Source organism: Aegilops tauschii, chromosome 3 (assembly GCF_002575655.3).
Source record: "Aegilops tauschii subsp. strangulata cultivar AL8/78 chromosome 3, Aet v6.0, whole genome shotgun sequence".
Classification (NCBI taxonomy): Eukaryota; Viridiplantae; Streptophyta; class Magnoliopsida; order Poales; family Poaceae; genus Aegilops; species Aegilops tauschii.
In genome coordinates, this window is record NC_053037.3 from 556,278,434 (window position 1) to 556,294,180 (window position 15,747).

Here is a 15,747-nt window from a genome sequence, read left to right on the forward strand (position 1 = left end):
TTCGAGACTTCGCGTCATGTCCGTGATCTCATCTGGGACTCCGAACAACATTTGGTCACCAAATGACATAACTCATATAATACTATATGATCATCGAACGTTAAGCGTGCGGACCCTACGGGTTCGAGAACTATGTAGACATGACCGAGACACCTCTCTGGTCAATAACCAATAGCGAAACCTGGATGCCCATATTGGCTCCTACATATTCTACGAAGATCTTTATCGGTCGAACCGTTATGACAACATACGTAATTCCCTTTGTCCATCGGTATGTTACTTGCCCGAGATTCGATCGCCGATATCTTCATACCTAGTTCAATCTCATTACCGGCAAGTCTCTTTACTCGTTCCGTAATACATCATCCTGCAACTAACTCATTAATCACTTTGCTTACAAGTCTTCTTATGATGTGTATTACCGAGAGGGCCCAGAGATACCTTTCCGATATTCGGAGTGACAAATCCTAATCTCGATCTATGCCAACCCAATAAACACCTTCGGAGATACCTGTAGAGCATCTTTATAATCACCCAGTTACGTTGTGACCTTTGATAGAACACAAGGCATTCCTCCGGTATCCGGGAGTTGCATAATCTCATAGTCGAAGGAATATATGTTTGACATGAAGAAAGCAATAGCAATAAAACTGAACGATCAATATGTTGGGGAACGCAGTAATTTCAAAAAATTTCCTATGATCACGCAAGATCTATCTAGGAGAAGCATAGCAACGAGCGGGGAGAGTGTGTCCACGTACCCTCGTAGACCGAAAGCAGAAGTGTTTTATCAACACAGTTGATGTAGTTGTACGTCTTCACGATCCGACCGATCCTAGCACCGAACGTACGGCACCTCCGTGTTCAGCACACATTCAGCTCGATGACGTCCCTCGTACTCTTGATCCAGTTGAGGCCGAGGGGGAGTTTCGTCAGCACGACGGCATGGCGACGGTGATGATGAAGTTACCAGCGCAGGGCTTCACCTAAGCACTACGACGATATGACCGAGGTGTGTAACTATGGAGGGGGGCACCGCACACGGCTAAAAGATCAACTTGTGTGTCCTAGGGTGCTCCCATCCCCACGTATATAAAGGAGGGGGAGGAGGAGGCCGGCCAAGGGGAAGGCGCGCCATGGGGGGGGGGAGTCCTACTAGGACTCCAAACCTAGTAGGATTCGGCCCCCCCCTTTCCTATTCCAAGTGGGAGAAGGGGGGAAGGAGGAGGAGGAGAGAAGGAAGGAGGGGGGCGCCGCCCCCTCCCCTTGTCCAATTCGGATTGTTGCAAGGGGGGGCGCGTGCCACCTCCTGGCCAGCCCTCCATCTTCTCCACTAAGGCCCATGGTGGCCCATTAACTTCCCGGGGGGTGGGGTCCGATAACCCCCGGTACTCTGAAACGATCCGAACCATTCCGGTGTCCGAATGTAACCTTCCAATATATGAATCTTTATGTCTCGACCATTTTGAGACTCCTCGTCATGTCCGTGATCTCACCTGGGACTCCGAACAAACTTCGGTCATCAAAACACATAACTCATAATACAAATCGTCATCGAACGTTAAGCGTGCGGACCCTACGGGTTCGAGAACTATGTAGACATGACCGAGACACATCTCCGATCAATAACCAATAGCGAAACCTGGATGCTCATATTGGCTCCTACATATTCTATGAAGACTTTATCGGTCAAACCGCATAACAACATATGTTGTCCCCTTTGTCATCGGTATGTTACTTGCCCGAGATTCGATCGTCGGTATCATCATACCTAGTTCAATCTCGTTACCGACAAGTCTGTTTACTCGTTCCGTAATGCATCATCCCGCAACTAACTCATTAGTCACATTGCTTGCAAGGCTTATAGTGATGTGCATTACCGAGAGGGCCCAGAGATACATCTCCGAAACACGGAGTGACAAATCCTAATCTCGATCTATGCCAACCCAACAAACACCATCGGAGACACCTGCAGAGCATCTTTATAATCACCCAGTTACGTTGTGACGTTTGATAGCACACTAAGTGTTCCTCCGGTATTCGGGAGTTGCATAATCTCATAGTCATAGGAACATGTATAAGTCATGAAGAAAGCAATAGCAATAAACTAAACGATCATAGTGCTAAGCTAATGGATGGGTCTTGTCCATCACATCATTCTCTAATGATGTGATCCCGTTCATCAAATGACAACACATGTCTATGGCTAGGAAACTTAACCATCTTTGATTAACGAGCTAGTCAAGTAGAGGCATACTAGGGACACCCTGTTTGTCTATGTATTCACACATGTACTAAGTTTCCGGTTAATACAATTCTAGCATGAATAATAAACATTTATCATGATATAAAGAAATATAAATAACAACTTTATTATTGCCTCTAGGGCATATTTCATTCAGTCTCCCACTTGCACTAGAGTCAATAATCTAGATTACATAGTAATGATTCTAACACCCATGGAGTCTTGGTGCTGATCATGTTTTGCTCGTGAGAGAGGCTTAGTCAACGGGTCTGCAATATTCAGATCTGTATGTATCTTGCAAATCTCTATGTCTCCCTCCTTGACTTGATCGCGGATGGAATTAAAGCGTCTCTTGATGTGTTTGGTTCTCCTGTGAAATCTGGATTCCTTCGCTATGGCTATTGCTACAGTATTGTCACAAAAGATTTTCATTCGAACCGATGCACTAGGTATGACACCTAGATCGGATGTGAACTCCTTCATCCAGACTCCTTCATTTGCTGCTTCCGAAGCGGCTATGTACTCCGCTTCACACGTAGATCCCGCCACAACACTTTGCTTAGAACTGCACCAACTGACAGCTCCACCGTTCAATATAAACACGTATTCGGTTTGTGACTTAGAGTCATCTGGATCGGTGTCAAAGCTTGCATCGACGTAACCATTTACGACGAGCTCTTTGTCACCTCCATAAATGAGAAACATAACCTTAGTCCTCTTCAGGTATTTTAGGATGTTCTTGACCGCTGTCCAGTGATCCACTCCTGGATTACTTTGGTACCTCCCTGCTAAACTAATAGCAAGGCACACATCAGGTCTGGTACACAACATTACATACATGATAGAACCTATGGTTGAAGCATAGGGGATGACTTTCATATTCTCTCTATCTTCTGCAGTGGTCGGGCATTGAGTCTGACTCAACTTCACACCTTGTAACGCAGGTAAGAACCCTTTCTTTGCTTGATCCATTTTGAACTTCTTCAAAACTTTATCAAGGTATGTGCTTTGTGAAAGTCCAATTAAGCATCTTGGTCTATCTCTATAGATGTTGATGCACAATATGTAAGCAACTTCACCGAGGTCTTTCATAGAAGAACTTTTATTCAAGTATCCCTTTATGCTATCCAGAAATTCTATTCATTTCCAATCAACACTATGTCATCCACATATAATATTAGAAATGCTACAGAGCTCCCACTCACTTTCTTGTAAATACATGCTTCTCCAAAAGTCTGTATAAAACCATATGCTTTGATCACACTATCAAAACGTTTATTCCAACTCCGAGAGGCTTGCACCAGTCCATAAATGGATCGCTGGAGCTTGCACACTTTGTTAGCATCCTTTGGATCAATAAAACCTTTTGGTTGCATCATATACAACTCTTCTTCCAGAAATCCATCAGGAATGCAGTTTTGACATCCATTTGCCAAATTGCATAATCATAAAATGCGGCAATTGCTAACATGATTTGGACAGACTTAAGCATCACTACGGGTGAGAAAGTCTCATCGTAGTCAACTCCTTGAACTTGTCAAAAACCTTTCGCAACAAGTCGAGCTTTGTAGACAGTAACATTACCGTCAGCATCAGTCTTCTTCTTGAAGATCCATTTATTCTCTTTGGCTTGCCGATCATCGGGGAAGTCAACCAAAGTCCATATTTTGTTCTCATACATGGATCCCATCTCAGATTTCATGGCTTCAAGCCATTTCGCGGAATCTGGGCTCATCATCGCTTCCTCATAGTTCGTAGGTTCGTCATAGTCAAGTAACATGACCTCCAGAACACGATTACCGTACCACTCTAGTGCGGATCTTACTCTGGTTGACCTATGAGGTTTGGTAGTAACTTGATCTGAAGTTTCATGGTCACTATCATTAGCTTCCTCACTAATTGGTGTAGGAATCACTGGAACCGATTTCTATGATGAACTACTTTCCAATTTGGGAGCAGGTACAATTACCTCATCAAGTTCTACTTTCCTCCCACTCACTTCTTTCGAGAGAAACTCCTTCTCTAGAAAGGATCCATTCTTAGCAACGAATATCTTGCCTTCAGATCTGTGATAGAAGGTGTACCCAACAGTCTCCTTTGGGTATCCTATGAAGACACATTTCTCCGATTTGGGTTCGAGCTTATCAGGTTGAAGCTTTTTCACATAAGCATCGCAGCCCCAAACTTTAATAAACGACAACTTGGGTTTTTGACAAACCACAGTTCATAAGGTGTCGTCTCAACGAATTTATATGGTGCCCTATTTAACGTGAATGCGGCCGTCTCTAAAGCATAACCCCAAAATGATAGCGGTAAATCAGTAAGAGACATCATAGATCGCACCATATCTAATAATGTGCGGTTACGACGTTCGGACACACCATTACGCTGTGGTGTTCCAGGTGGCGTGAGTTGCGAAACTATTCCGCATTGTTTCAAATGAAGACCAAACTCGTAACTCAAATATTCTCCTCCACGATCAGATCGTAGAAATTTTATTTTCTTGTTACGATGATTTTCCACTTCACTCTGAAATTCTTTGAACTTTTCAAATGTTTCAGACTTATGTTTCATCAAGTAGATATATCCATATCTGCTCAAATCATCTGTGAAGGTCAGAAAATAACAATACCCGCCGCGAGCCTCAACACTCATCAGACCGCATACATCGGTATGTATTATTTCCTATTGCTCGCTCCATTGTTCCGGAGAATGGAGTTTAGTCATCTTGCCCATGAGGCATGGTTTGCAAGCATCAAGTGATTCATAATCAAGCGATTCCAAAAGCCCATTAGCATGGAGTTTCTTCATGCGCTTTACACCAATATGACCCAAACGGCAGTGCCATAAATAAGTTGCACTATCATTATTAAACTTATATCTTTTGGCTTCAATACTATGAATATGTGTGTCACTACTATCGAGATTCAAGAAAAATAGACCACTCATCAAGGGTGCATGACCATAAAATATATTACTCATATAAATAGAACAACCATTATTCTCTGATTTAAATGAATAATCGTCTCGCATCAAACAAGATCCAGATATAATGTTCATGCTTAACGCTGGCACCAAATAACAATTATTCAGGTCTAAAACTAATCCCGAAGGTAGATGTAGAGGTAGCATGCCGACGGCGATCACATTGACTTTGGAACCATTTCCCATGCGCATCGTCACCTCGTACTTAGCCAATCTTCGCTTAATCCGTAGCCCCTGTTTTGAGTTGCAAATATGAGCAACAGAACCAGTATCAAATACCCAGGCGCTACTACGAGCATTAGTAAGGTACACATCAATAGCATGTATATCAAATATACCTTTCACTTTGCCATCCTTCTTATCCGCCAAATATTTGGGGCAGTTCCGCTTCCAGTGACCAGTCCCTTTGCAGTAGAAGCACTCAGTCTCAGGCTTAGGTCCAGACTTGGGCTTCTTCACTTGAGCAACAACTTGCTTGCATTCTTCTTGAAGTTCCCCTTCTTCCCTTTACCCTTTTTCTTGAAACTAGTGGTTTTGTTGACCATCAACACTTGATGCTCCTTCTTGATTTCTACCTCCGCAACTTTTAGCATCGCGAAGAGCTCGGGAATTGTCTTATCCATCCCTTGCATATTACAGTTCATCATGAAGCTTTTATAGCTTGGTGGCAGTGATTGAAGAACTCTGTCAATGACACTATCATCAGGAAGATTAACTCCCAGTTGAGTCAAGTGGTTGTGGTACCTAGACATTCTGAGTATATGTTCACTGGCAGAACTATTCTCCTCCATCTTGCAGCTATAGAACTTATTGGAGACTTCATATCTCTCAATCCGGGCATTTGCTTGAAATATTAACTTCAACTCCTGGAACATCTCATATGCTCCATGACGTTCAAAACGTCGTTGAAGTCCCGTTTCTAAGCCGTAAAGCATGGCACACTGAACTATCGAGTAGTCATCAGCTTTGCTCTACCAGACGTTCATAACGTCCGGAGTTGCTCCTGCAGCGGGTCTTGCACCTAGCGGTGCTTCCAGGACGTAATTCTTCTGTGCAGCAATGAGGATAATCCTCAAGTTATGGACCCAGTCCGTGTAGTTGCTACCATCATCTTTCAACTTAGCTTTCTCTAGGAACGCATTAAAATTCAAAGTAACAGTAGCACGGGCCATTGATCTACAACAACATAGACATGCAAAATACTATCAGGTACTAAGTTCATGATAAATTAAAGTTCAATTAATCATATTACTTAAGAACTCCCACTTAGATAGACATCTCTCTAGTCATCTAAATGATCACGTGATCCATATCAACTAAACCATGTCCGATCATCACGTGAGATGGAGTAGCTTTCAATGGTGAACATCACTATGTTGATCATATCTACTATATGACTCACGCTCGACCTTCCGGTCTCAGTGTTCCGAGGCCATATCTGCATATGCTAGGCTCGTCAAGTTTAACCCAAGTATTCTACGTGTGCAAAAATGGCTTGCACCCATTGTATGTGAACGTAGAGCTTATCACACCTGATCATCACGTGGTGTCTCGGCACGACGAACTGTAGCAACGATGCATAGTCAGGGAGAACACTTGTACCTTGAAATTTAGTGAGAGATCATCTTATAATGCTACCGCCGTGCTAAGAAAAATAAGATGCATAAAGGATAAACATCACATGCAATCAATATAAGTGATATGATATGGCCATCATCATCTTGTGCCTTTGATCTCCATCTCCAAAGCACCGTCATGATCACCATCGTCACCGTCTTGACACCTTGATCTCCATCGTAGCATCGTTGTCGTCTCGCCAACTATTGCTTCTACGACTATCGCTACCGCTTAGTGATAAAGTGAAGCAATTACATGGCGATTGCATTTCATACAATAAAGCGACAACCATAAGGCTCCTGCCAGTTGCCGATAACTTTTACAAAACATGATCATCTCATACAACAATTTATATATCATCACGTCTTGACCATATCACATCACATCAAGCCCTGCAAAAACAAGTTAGACGTCCTCTACTTTGCTGTTGCAATTTTTACGTGGCTGCTACGGGCTTAGCAAGAACCATTCTTACCTACGCATCAAAACCACAATGAATTTTCGTCAAGTGTGCTGTTTTAATCTTCAACAAGGACCGGGCGTAGTCAAACACGATTCAACTAAAGTTTGAGAAACAGACACCCACTAGCCACCTGTGTGCGAAGCACGTTGGTGGAACCAATCTCATGAACACGGTCATGTAATGTCGGTCTGGGCTGCTTCATCCAACAGTACTGCTGAATCAAAGTATGACATGCTGGTAAGCAGTATGACTATTATCGCCCACAACACTTTGTGTTCTACTCGTGCATATAACATCTACGCATAGACCTGGCTCGGATGCCACTGTTGGGGAACGCAGTAATTTCAAAAAAATCCTACGATCACGCAAGATCTATCTAGGAGAAGCATAGCAACGAGCGGGGAGAGTGTGTCCACGTACCCTCGTAGATCGAAAGCGGAAGCGTTTTATCAACGCGGTTGATGTAGCCGTACGTCTTCACGATCCGACCGATCCTAGCACCGAACGTATGGCACCTCCGTGTTCAGCACACGTTCAGCTCGATGATGTCCCTCGTACTCTTGATCCAGTTGCGGCCGAGGGAGAGTTTCGTCAGCATGACGACGTGGTGACGGTGATGATGAAGTTACCGATGCAGGGCTTCACCTAAGCACTACGACGATATGACCGAGGTGTGTAATTGTGGAGGGGGGCACCGAACATGGCTAAAAGATCAACTTGTGTGTCCTAGGGTGCTCACACCCCACGTATATAAAGGAGGGGGAGGAGGAGGCCGGCAAAGGGGGAGGCGCGCCATGGGGGGGGGAGTCCTACTAGGACTCCAAACCTAGTAGGATTCGCCCCCTTTCCTATTCCAAGTGGGAGAAGGGGGGAAGGAGGAGGAGGAGAGAAGGAAGGAGGGGGGCGCCGCCCCCTCCCCTTGTCCAATTCGGATTGGGGCAAGGGGGGGATGCGCCACCTCCTGGCCAGCCCTCTCTCTTCTCCACTAAGGCCCATGGTGGCCCATTAACTTCACGGGGGGGGGGGGGGGTCCGATAACCCCCGGTACTCCGAAACTTATCCGAAACGACCCGAACCATTCCGGTGTCCGAATGTAACCTTCCAATATATGAATATTTATGTCTCGACCATACCAAGACTCCTCGTCATGTCCGTGATCTCATCCGGGACCCCGAACAAACTTCGGTCATCAAAACACATAACTCATAATACAAATCGTCATCGAACGTTAAGCGGCGAACCCTACGGGTTCGAGAACTATGTAGACATGACCGAGACACATCTCCGGTCAATAACCAATAGCGGAACCTAGATCCTCATATTGGCTCCTACATATTCTACGAAGATCTTTATCGGTCAAACCGCATAACAACATACGTTGTTCCCTTTGTCATCGGTATGTTCCTTTCCCGAGATTCGATCATCGGTATCATCATACCTAGTTCAATCTCGTTACTGCCAAGTCTCTTTACTCGTTCCGTAATGCATCATCCCGCAACTAACTCATTAGTCACATTGCTTGCAAGGCTTATAGTGATGTGCATTATCGAGAGAGCCTAGAGATACCTCTCCGAAACACGGAGTGATAAATCCTAATCTCGATCTATGCCAACTCAACAAACACCATCGGAGACACCTATAGAGCATCTTTATAATCACCCAGTTATGTTGTGACGCTTGATAGCACACTAAGTGTTCCCCCGGTATTCGGGAGTTGCATAATCTCATAGTCATAGGAACATGTATAAGTCATGAAGAAAGCTATAGCAATAAACTAAACGATCATAGTGCTAAGCTAACGGATGGGTCTTGTTCATCACATCATTCTCTAATGATGTGATCCCGTTCATCAAATGACAACACATGTCTATGGCTAGGAAACTTAACCATCTTTGATTAACGAGCTAGTCAAGTAGAGGCATACTAGGGACACTCTGTTTGTCTATGTATTCACACATGTAGTTTCCGGTTAATACAATTCTAGCATGAATAATAAACATTTTTCATGATATAAGGAAATATAAATAACAACTTTATTATTGCCTCTAGGGCATATTTCCTTCACAATATGCTATGCTAATGGATGGGTCTTGTCCATCACATCATTCTCCTAATGATGTGATCCCGTTCATCAAATGACAACACATGTCTATGGTTAGGAAACTTAACCCTCTTTGATTAACGAGCTAGTCTAGTAGAGGCTTACTAGGGACACGGTGTTTTGTCTATGTATTCACACATGTATCAAGTTTCCGGTTAATACAATTCTAGCATGAATAATAAACATTTATCATGATATAAGGAAATATAAAATAACAACTTTATTATTGCCTCTATGGCATACTTCCTTCAGTCTCCCACTTGCACTAGAGTCAATAATCTAGTTCACATCGCCATGTGATTTAACACCAATAGTTCACATCTTTATGTGATTAACACCCATAGTTCACATTGCCATGTGACCAACACCCAAATGGTTTACTAGAGTCGGTAATCTAGTTCACATCGCTATGTGATTAACACCCAAAGAGTACTAAGGTGTGATCATGTTTTGCTTGTGAGAGAAGTTTAGTCAACGGGTGTGCCACATTCATATCCGTATGTATTTTGCAAATTTCTATGTCTACAATGCTCAGCATGGAGCTACTCTAGCTAATTGCTCCCACGTTCAATACGTATCTAGACCGAGTCTTAGAGTCATCTAGATCAGTGTCAATGCTTGCATCGACGTAACTCTTTATGACGAACTCTTTATCACCTCCATAACCGAGAAACATTTCCTTAGTCCTCGTTAAGTAACTAAGGATAATTTTGACCGCTGTCCAGTGATCTATTCCTGGATCACTATTGTACCCCCTTGCCAAACTCATGGCAAGGTACACAACAGGTTCGTTACACAGCATGGCATACTTTATAGAACCTATGGCTGAGGCATAGGGAATGACTTTCATTCTCTCTTTATCTTCTTTCGTGGTCGGGTTTTGAAAGTGCTAGTTATCGACTAGAGGGGGGGGGGGGTGAATAGACGATTTTTATGGAAGTCTTCAAAACATGAGAGTTTCGAAGACAAACAATAGAAATGAACCTATTGATATGCAGCGGAAGGTACACTACACTAAGCAACCCATAGTCAAGTATGCAATGAAGTGAAAGCACGAAGACTAATAGCAGCTAGGTAGTAAGGTTCAGGATGGAAGATGGTATGAAGCCAAACAACGATAGTAGTCACATAGTGAAGACAAATAGGCAATGACTTCACGAAGACGAACTGTAAGTAAGGAGAGGGAGAGGATAGAACCAGTCACTTGTTGAGGACACAGGATTTGTTGGACCAGTTCCAGTTGCTGTGACAACTGTACGTCTGGTTAGGGAGGCTGAGATTCAACTCAGAAGACCGCGTCTTCACCTTATTCCCCTTGAGCTAAGGACACCCAGTCCTCGCCCAATCACTCTGGTAAGTCTTCAAGGTAGACTTCCAAACCTTCATAGACTTCGTTCACCGGCGATCCACACTGACTCTTGGATGCTCAGAACGCGACGCCTAACTGGCTGGAGGATTCACAGTCCTCAAGTGTAACAAGTCTTCAGGTCACGCGGACAGAAAGACTTCAGTGATACCTAACACTCTTTGGCTCTGGGTGTTTGGGCTTTGTCCTCGCAAGGATTTCTCTCTCTCAAAAGCTTCGGAGGTGGGTTGCTCTCAAATGACAAAAGTCGTGCACTAACTCTGAGCAGCCACCAATTTATCGTGTAGGGGGTGGGCTATTTATAGCCACTAGGCAACCCGACCTGATTTGTCTGAAATGAGCCTGGGTCACTAAGGAACTGACACGTGTTCCAACGGTCAGATTTCAAACACACGCGGCAACTTTACTTGGGCTACAAGTAAAGCTGACTCATCCAGCTCTGGATAATATTTGCTCTCATTGTCTTCGCTCGAAGACATAGGATTTTGGTTGAGCATCACTTCAGTCACTCTGACTTTGTTCACTGGGACCCCACTTAACAGTACGGTGGTTCCTACGACTCAACAAAGAAGAAAAGGAAACAACGAAACAACTAAGTCTTCGCGCTCCATAGTCTTCACGCAATGCCTTCTCTTGTCATAGTCTTCAATGTGAATATCTTCATATACCACCATTGTCTTCAATGTCTTCATACATTTTTAGGGGTCATCTTCGGTAGGTAAACAGACTCAATGAGGGACTACTACCTGTGTTATCCTGCAATTCTCACAAACACATTAGTCCCTCAACCAGGTTTGTCGTCAATACTCCAAAACCAACTAGGGGTAGCACTAGATGCACTTACAATCTCCCCCCTTTTGGTGATTGATGACAAACTAGTTGAAGTTTTCAACGGGGATAAAAATATGTGAAATTGTAAAGGATTTAGGTATTGTCTTCATAAGTAGCAAAAGGCTCCCCCTGAAGATGTGCATATAAGTAATTTGCTTTTGGAATGCAAATGCACATGGCAGGTTGTACTTGTGGAGATCCTCTTCAAATTATGAAGACAATTCATCATGCATGATTTGATATAACAAAGATAATGACATGCACAATGAAAAATGGACGTCTGCAAAAATGACTAAGTGCGGAATTTATCCTCGCACATGCGGAATTTATCATCGCATCACAGAATAGCAGAAAACGTAGCAGACGACCATCAAGTTTAAGTGTTACAACTCAAAGAACCAAATGTATCAAAAGCGAGAGTTGTAAACACTAGGTAAAATATAAAGCAACCGCCCATATGGACCCGCTTGAAGACTATCAACTCATATGCTTCTCCCCCTTTTGTCAGTAAGGACCAAAAAGGTTTGAAGACATAGAGCCTCTACTCGTTCCCAGAAGGAGTAGGGGAGGATGCAGGGTCGGCGTCGGGGTTTGGCGGTGCAGAAGAACTTGGTGCAGTGTCGATACTTGTTGAAGTTGGAGGTGGTGAAGTAGCATCATCTTGATCATTGATCACTCTTGCATTCACCGTTGCAGCGGAGGAGGAATAATCAGAGTCTTCAAGAGACGGAGTTCGACGCAAGACAGCATTCCTTGGAGGAGTGGAGTCAAACTTGAATCTTTCAGTGAAGCCATCATCTTGAAGATCTGCTTCAGCACTCAGCAATGTCAAACTCTTCCATGACCTCCGACAGGTTTCATGAGTAACAAAGGCATTCTTGGTGGCAAGATTGCGAATGCGGTTGACGTCCACTAAGAGGATTTGCATCTGCCGCTTCAGCCAGAAGTGATGCTTATCCTGTTTCTGATCCAGGGCAACGAGAAGTTCTCGGTCATTGAGAACACGAGATCGCTTCCGAGGCCTTTGAGCAATAGTGCTTTCAGTGGCTTCAGTTTGAGCACGGTGAGGTAAGCGTGTATTTCCAGCCAAAGGATAAACACGAGTGACTGCCTGGACTCCTTCAATGGGTTGCGTGAAGCTTTGGTGATCAGCATTGTGAAGACAAACAGGCTCCTTGGCAGGCTCTGGGTATATGGCTTCAACTGACATATCAACTGTTGGAAATATGCCCTAGAGGCAATAATAAATGGTTATTATTATATTTCTTTGTTCATGATAATTGTCTATTGTTCATGCTATAATTGTATTGTCCGAAAATCGTAATACATGTGTGAATACATAGACCACAACGTGTCCCTAGTAAGCCTCTAGTTGACTAGCTCATTGATCAACAGATAGTCATGGTTTCCTGACTATGGACATTGGATGTCATTGATAACGGGATCACATCATTAGGAGAATGATGTGATGGACAAGACCCAATCCTAAGCATAGCATAAAAGATCGTGTAGTTTCGTTTGCTAGAGCTTTTCCAATGTCAAGTATTTTTTCCTTAGACCATGAGATCGTGCAACTCCCGGATACCGTAGGAGTGCTTTGGGTGTGCCAAATGTCACAACGTAACTGGGTGACTATAAAGGTGCACTACGGGTATCTCCGAAAGTGTCTGTTGGGTTGGCACGGATCGAGACTGGGATTTGTCACTCCGTGTGACGGAGAGGTATCTCTGGGCCCACTCGGTAATGCATCATCATAATGAGCTCTATGTGACTAAGGCGTTAGTCACGGGATCATGCATTGCGGTACGAGTAAAGAGACTTGCCGGTAACAAGATTGAACAAGGTATTGGGATACCGACGATCGAATCTCGGGCAAGTAACATACCGATTGACAAAGGGAATTGCATACGGGATTGATTGAATCCTCGACACCGTGGTTCATCCGATGAGATCATCGTGGAACATGTGGGAGCCAACATGGGTATCCAGATCCCGCTGTTGGTTATTGACCGGAGAGGCGTCTCGGTCATGTCTGCATGTCTCCCGAACCCGTAGGGTCTACACACTTAAGGTTCGGTGACGCTAGGGTTGTAGAGATATGTGTATGCGGAAACCCGAAAGTTGTTCGGAGTCCCGGATGAGATCCCGGACGTCACGAGAGGTTCCGGAATGGTCCGGAGGTGAAGAATTATACTCCCTCCGTTCCTAAATACTTGTCTTTCTAGGCATTTCAACAAGTGACTACATACGGAGTAAAATGAGTGAACCTACACTCTAAAATATGTCTACATACATCCGTATGTGATAGTCATTTGAAATGCCTAGAAAGACAAGTATTTAGGAACGGAGGGAGTATATAGGAAGTCAAGTTTCGGCCACCGGGAAAGTTTTGGGGGTTACCGGTATTGTACCGGGACCACCGGAAGGGTCCCGGGGGTCCACCGGGTGGGGCCACCTATCCCGGAGGGCCCCGTGGGCTGAAATTGGAAGGGAACCAGCCCTTAGTGGGCTGGGGCGCCCCCCTTGGGCCTCCCCCCATGCGCCTAGGGTTGGGAACCCTAGGGTGGGGGGCTTCCCCCTTGCCTTGGGGGGCAAGGCAACCCCTTCCCCCCCTTTGGCCGCCGCCCCCCTTGGAGATCCCATCTCCCAGGGCCGGTGCCCCCCCAGGGGCCTATATAAAGGGAGGGGGAGGGAGGGCAGCAACCTCAGCCTTGGGCGCCTCCCTCCTCCCCTGCAACACCTCTCTCTCTCGCAGAAGCTCGGCGAAGCCCTGCCGGAGACCCGCTACATCCACCACCACGCCGTCGTGCTGCTGGATCTCCATCAACCTCTCCTTCCCCCTTGCTGGATCAAGAAGGAGGAGACGTCGCTGCACCGTACGTGTGTTGAACGCGGAGGTGCCGTCCGTTCGGCACTCGGTCATCGGTGATTTGGATCACGACGAGTACGACTCCATCATCCACGTTCATTGGAACGCTTCCGCTCGTGATCTACAAGGGTATGTAGATGCACTCCTTTCCCCTCGTTGCTAGTATACTCCATAGATGCATCTTGGTGAGCGTAGGAAAATTTTAAAATTATGCTACGATTCCCAACAGTGGTATCAGAGCCAGGCCTATGCGTAGTTACTATGCACGAGTAGAACACAAAGCAGTTGTGGGCGTTGAGTTTGCCAATTCTTCTTGCCGCTACTAGTCATTTCTTGTTTCGGCGGCATTGTAGGATGAAGCGGCCCGGACCGACCTTACACGTACGCTTACATGAGACAGGTTCCACCGATTGACATGCACTAGTTGCATAAGGTGGCTAGCGGGTGTCTGTCTCTCCTACTTTAGTCGGAACGGATTCGATGAAAAGGGTCCTTATGAAGGGTAAATAGAAATTGGCAAATCACGTTGTGGTCATACGTAGGTAAGAAACGTTCTTGCTAGAAACCTACAAACCACGTAAAAACTTGCAACAACAATTAGAGGACGTCTAACTTGTTTTTGCAGCATGTGTTATGTGATGTGATATGGCCAGAAGATGTGATGAATGATATATATGTGATGTATGAGATTGATCATATTCTTGTAATAGGAATCACGACTTGCATGTCGATGAGTATGACAACCGGCAGGAGCCATAGGAGTTGTCTTTATTATTTTGTATGACCTGCGTGTCATTAATAACGCCATGTAAATTACTTTACTTTGTTGCTAAACGCGTTAGCCATAGAAGTAGAAGTAATCGTTGGCGTGACGACTTCATGAAGACACAATGATGGAGATCATGATGATGGAGATCATGGTGTCATGCCGGTGACGAAGATGATCATGGTGCCCCGAAGATGGAGATCAAAGGAGCATAATGATATTGGCCATATCATGTCACTATTTGATTGCATGTGATGTTTATCATGTTTTTGCATCTTATTTGCTTAGAACGACGGTAGTAAGTAAGATGATCCCTTTTAATAATTTCAAGAAAGTGTTCACCCTAACTGTGCACCGTTGCGAAGGTTCGTTGTTTCGAAGCACCACGTGATGATCGGGTGTGATAGATTCTAACGTTCGAATACAACGGGTGTTGACGAGCCTAGCATGTACAAACATGGCCTCGGAACACACGCAATACACTTAGGTTGACTTGACGAGCCT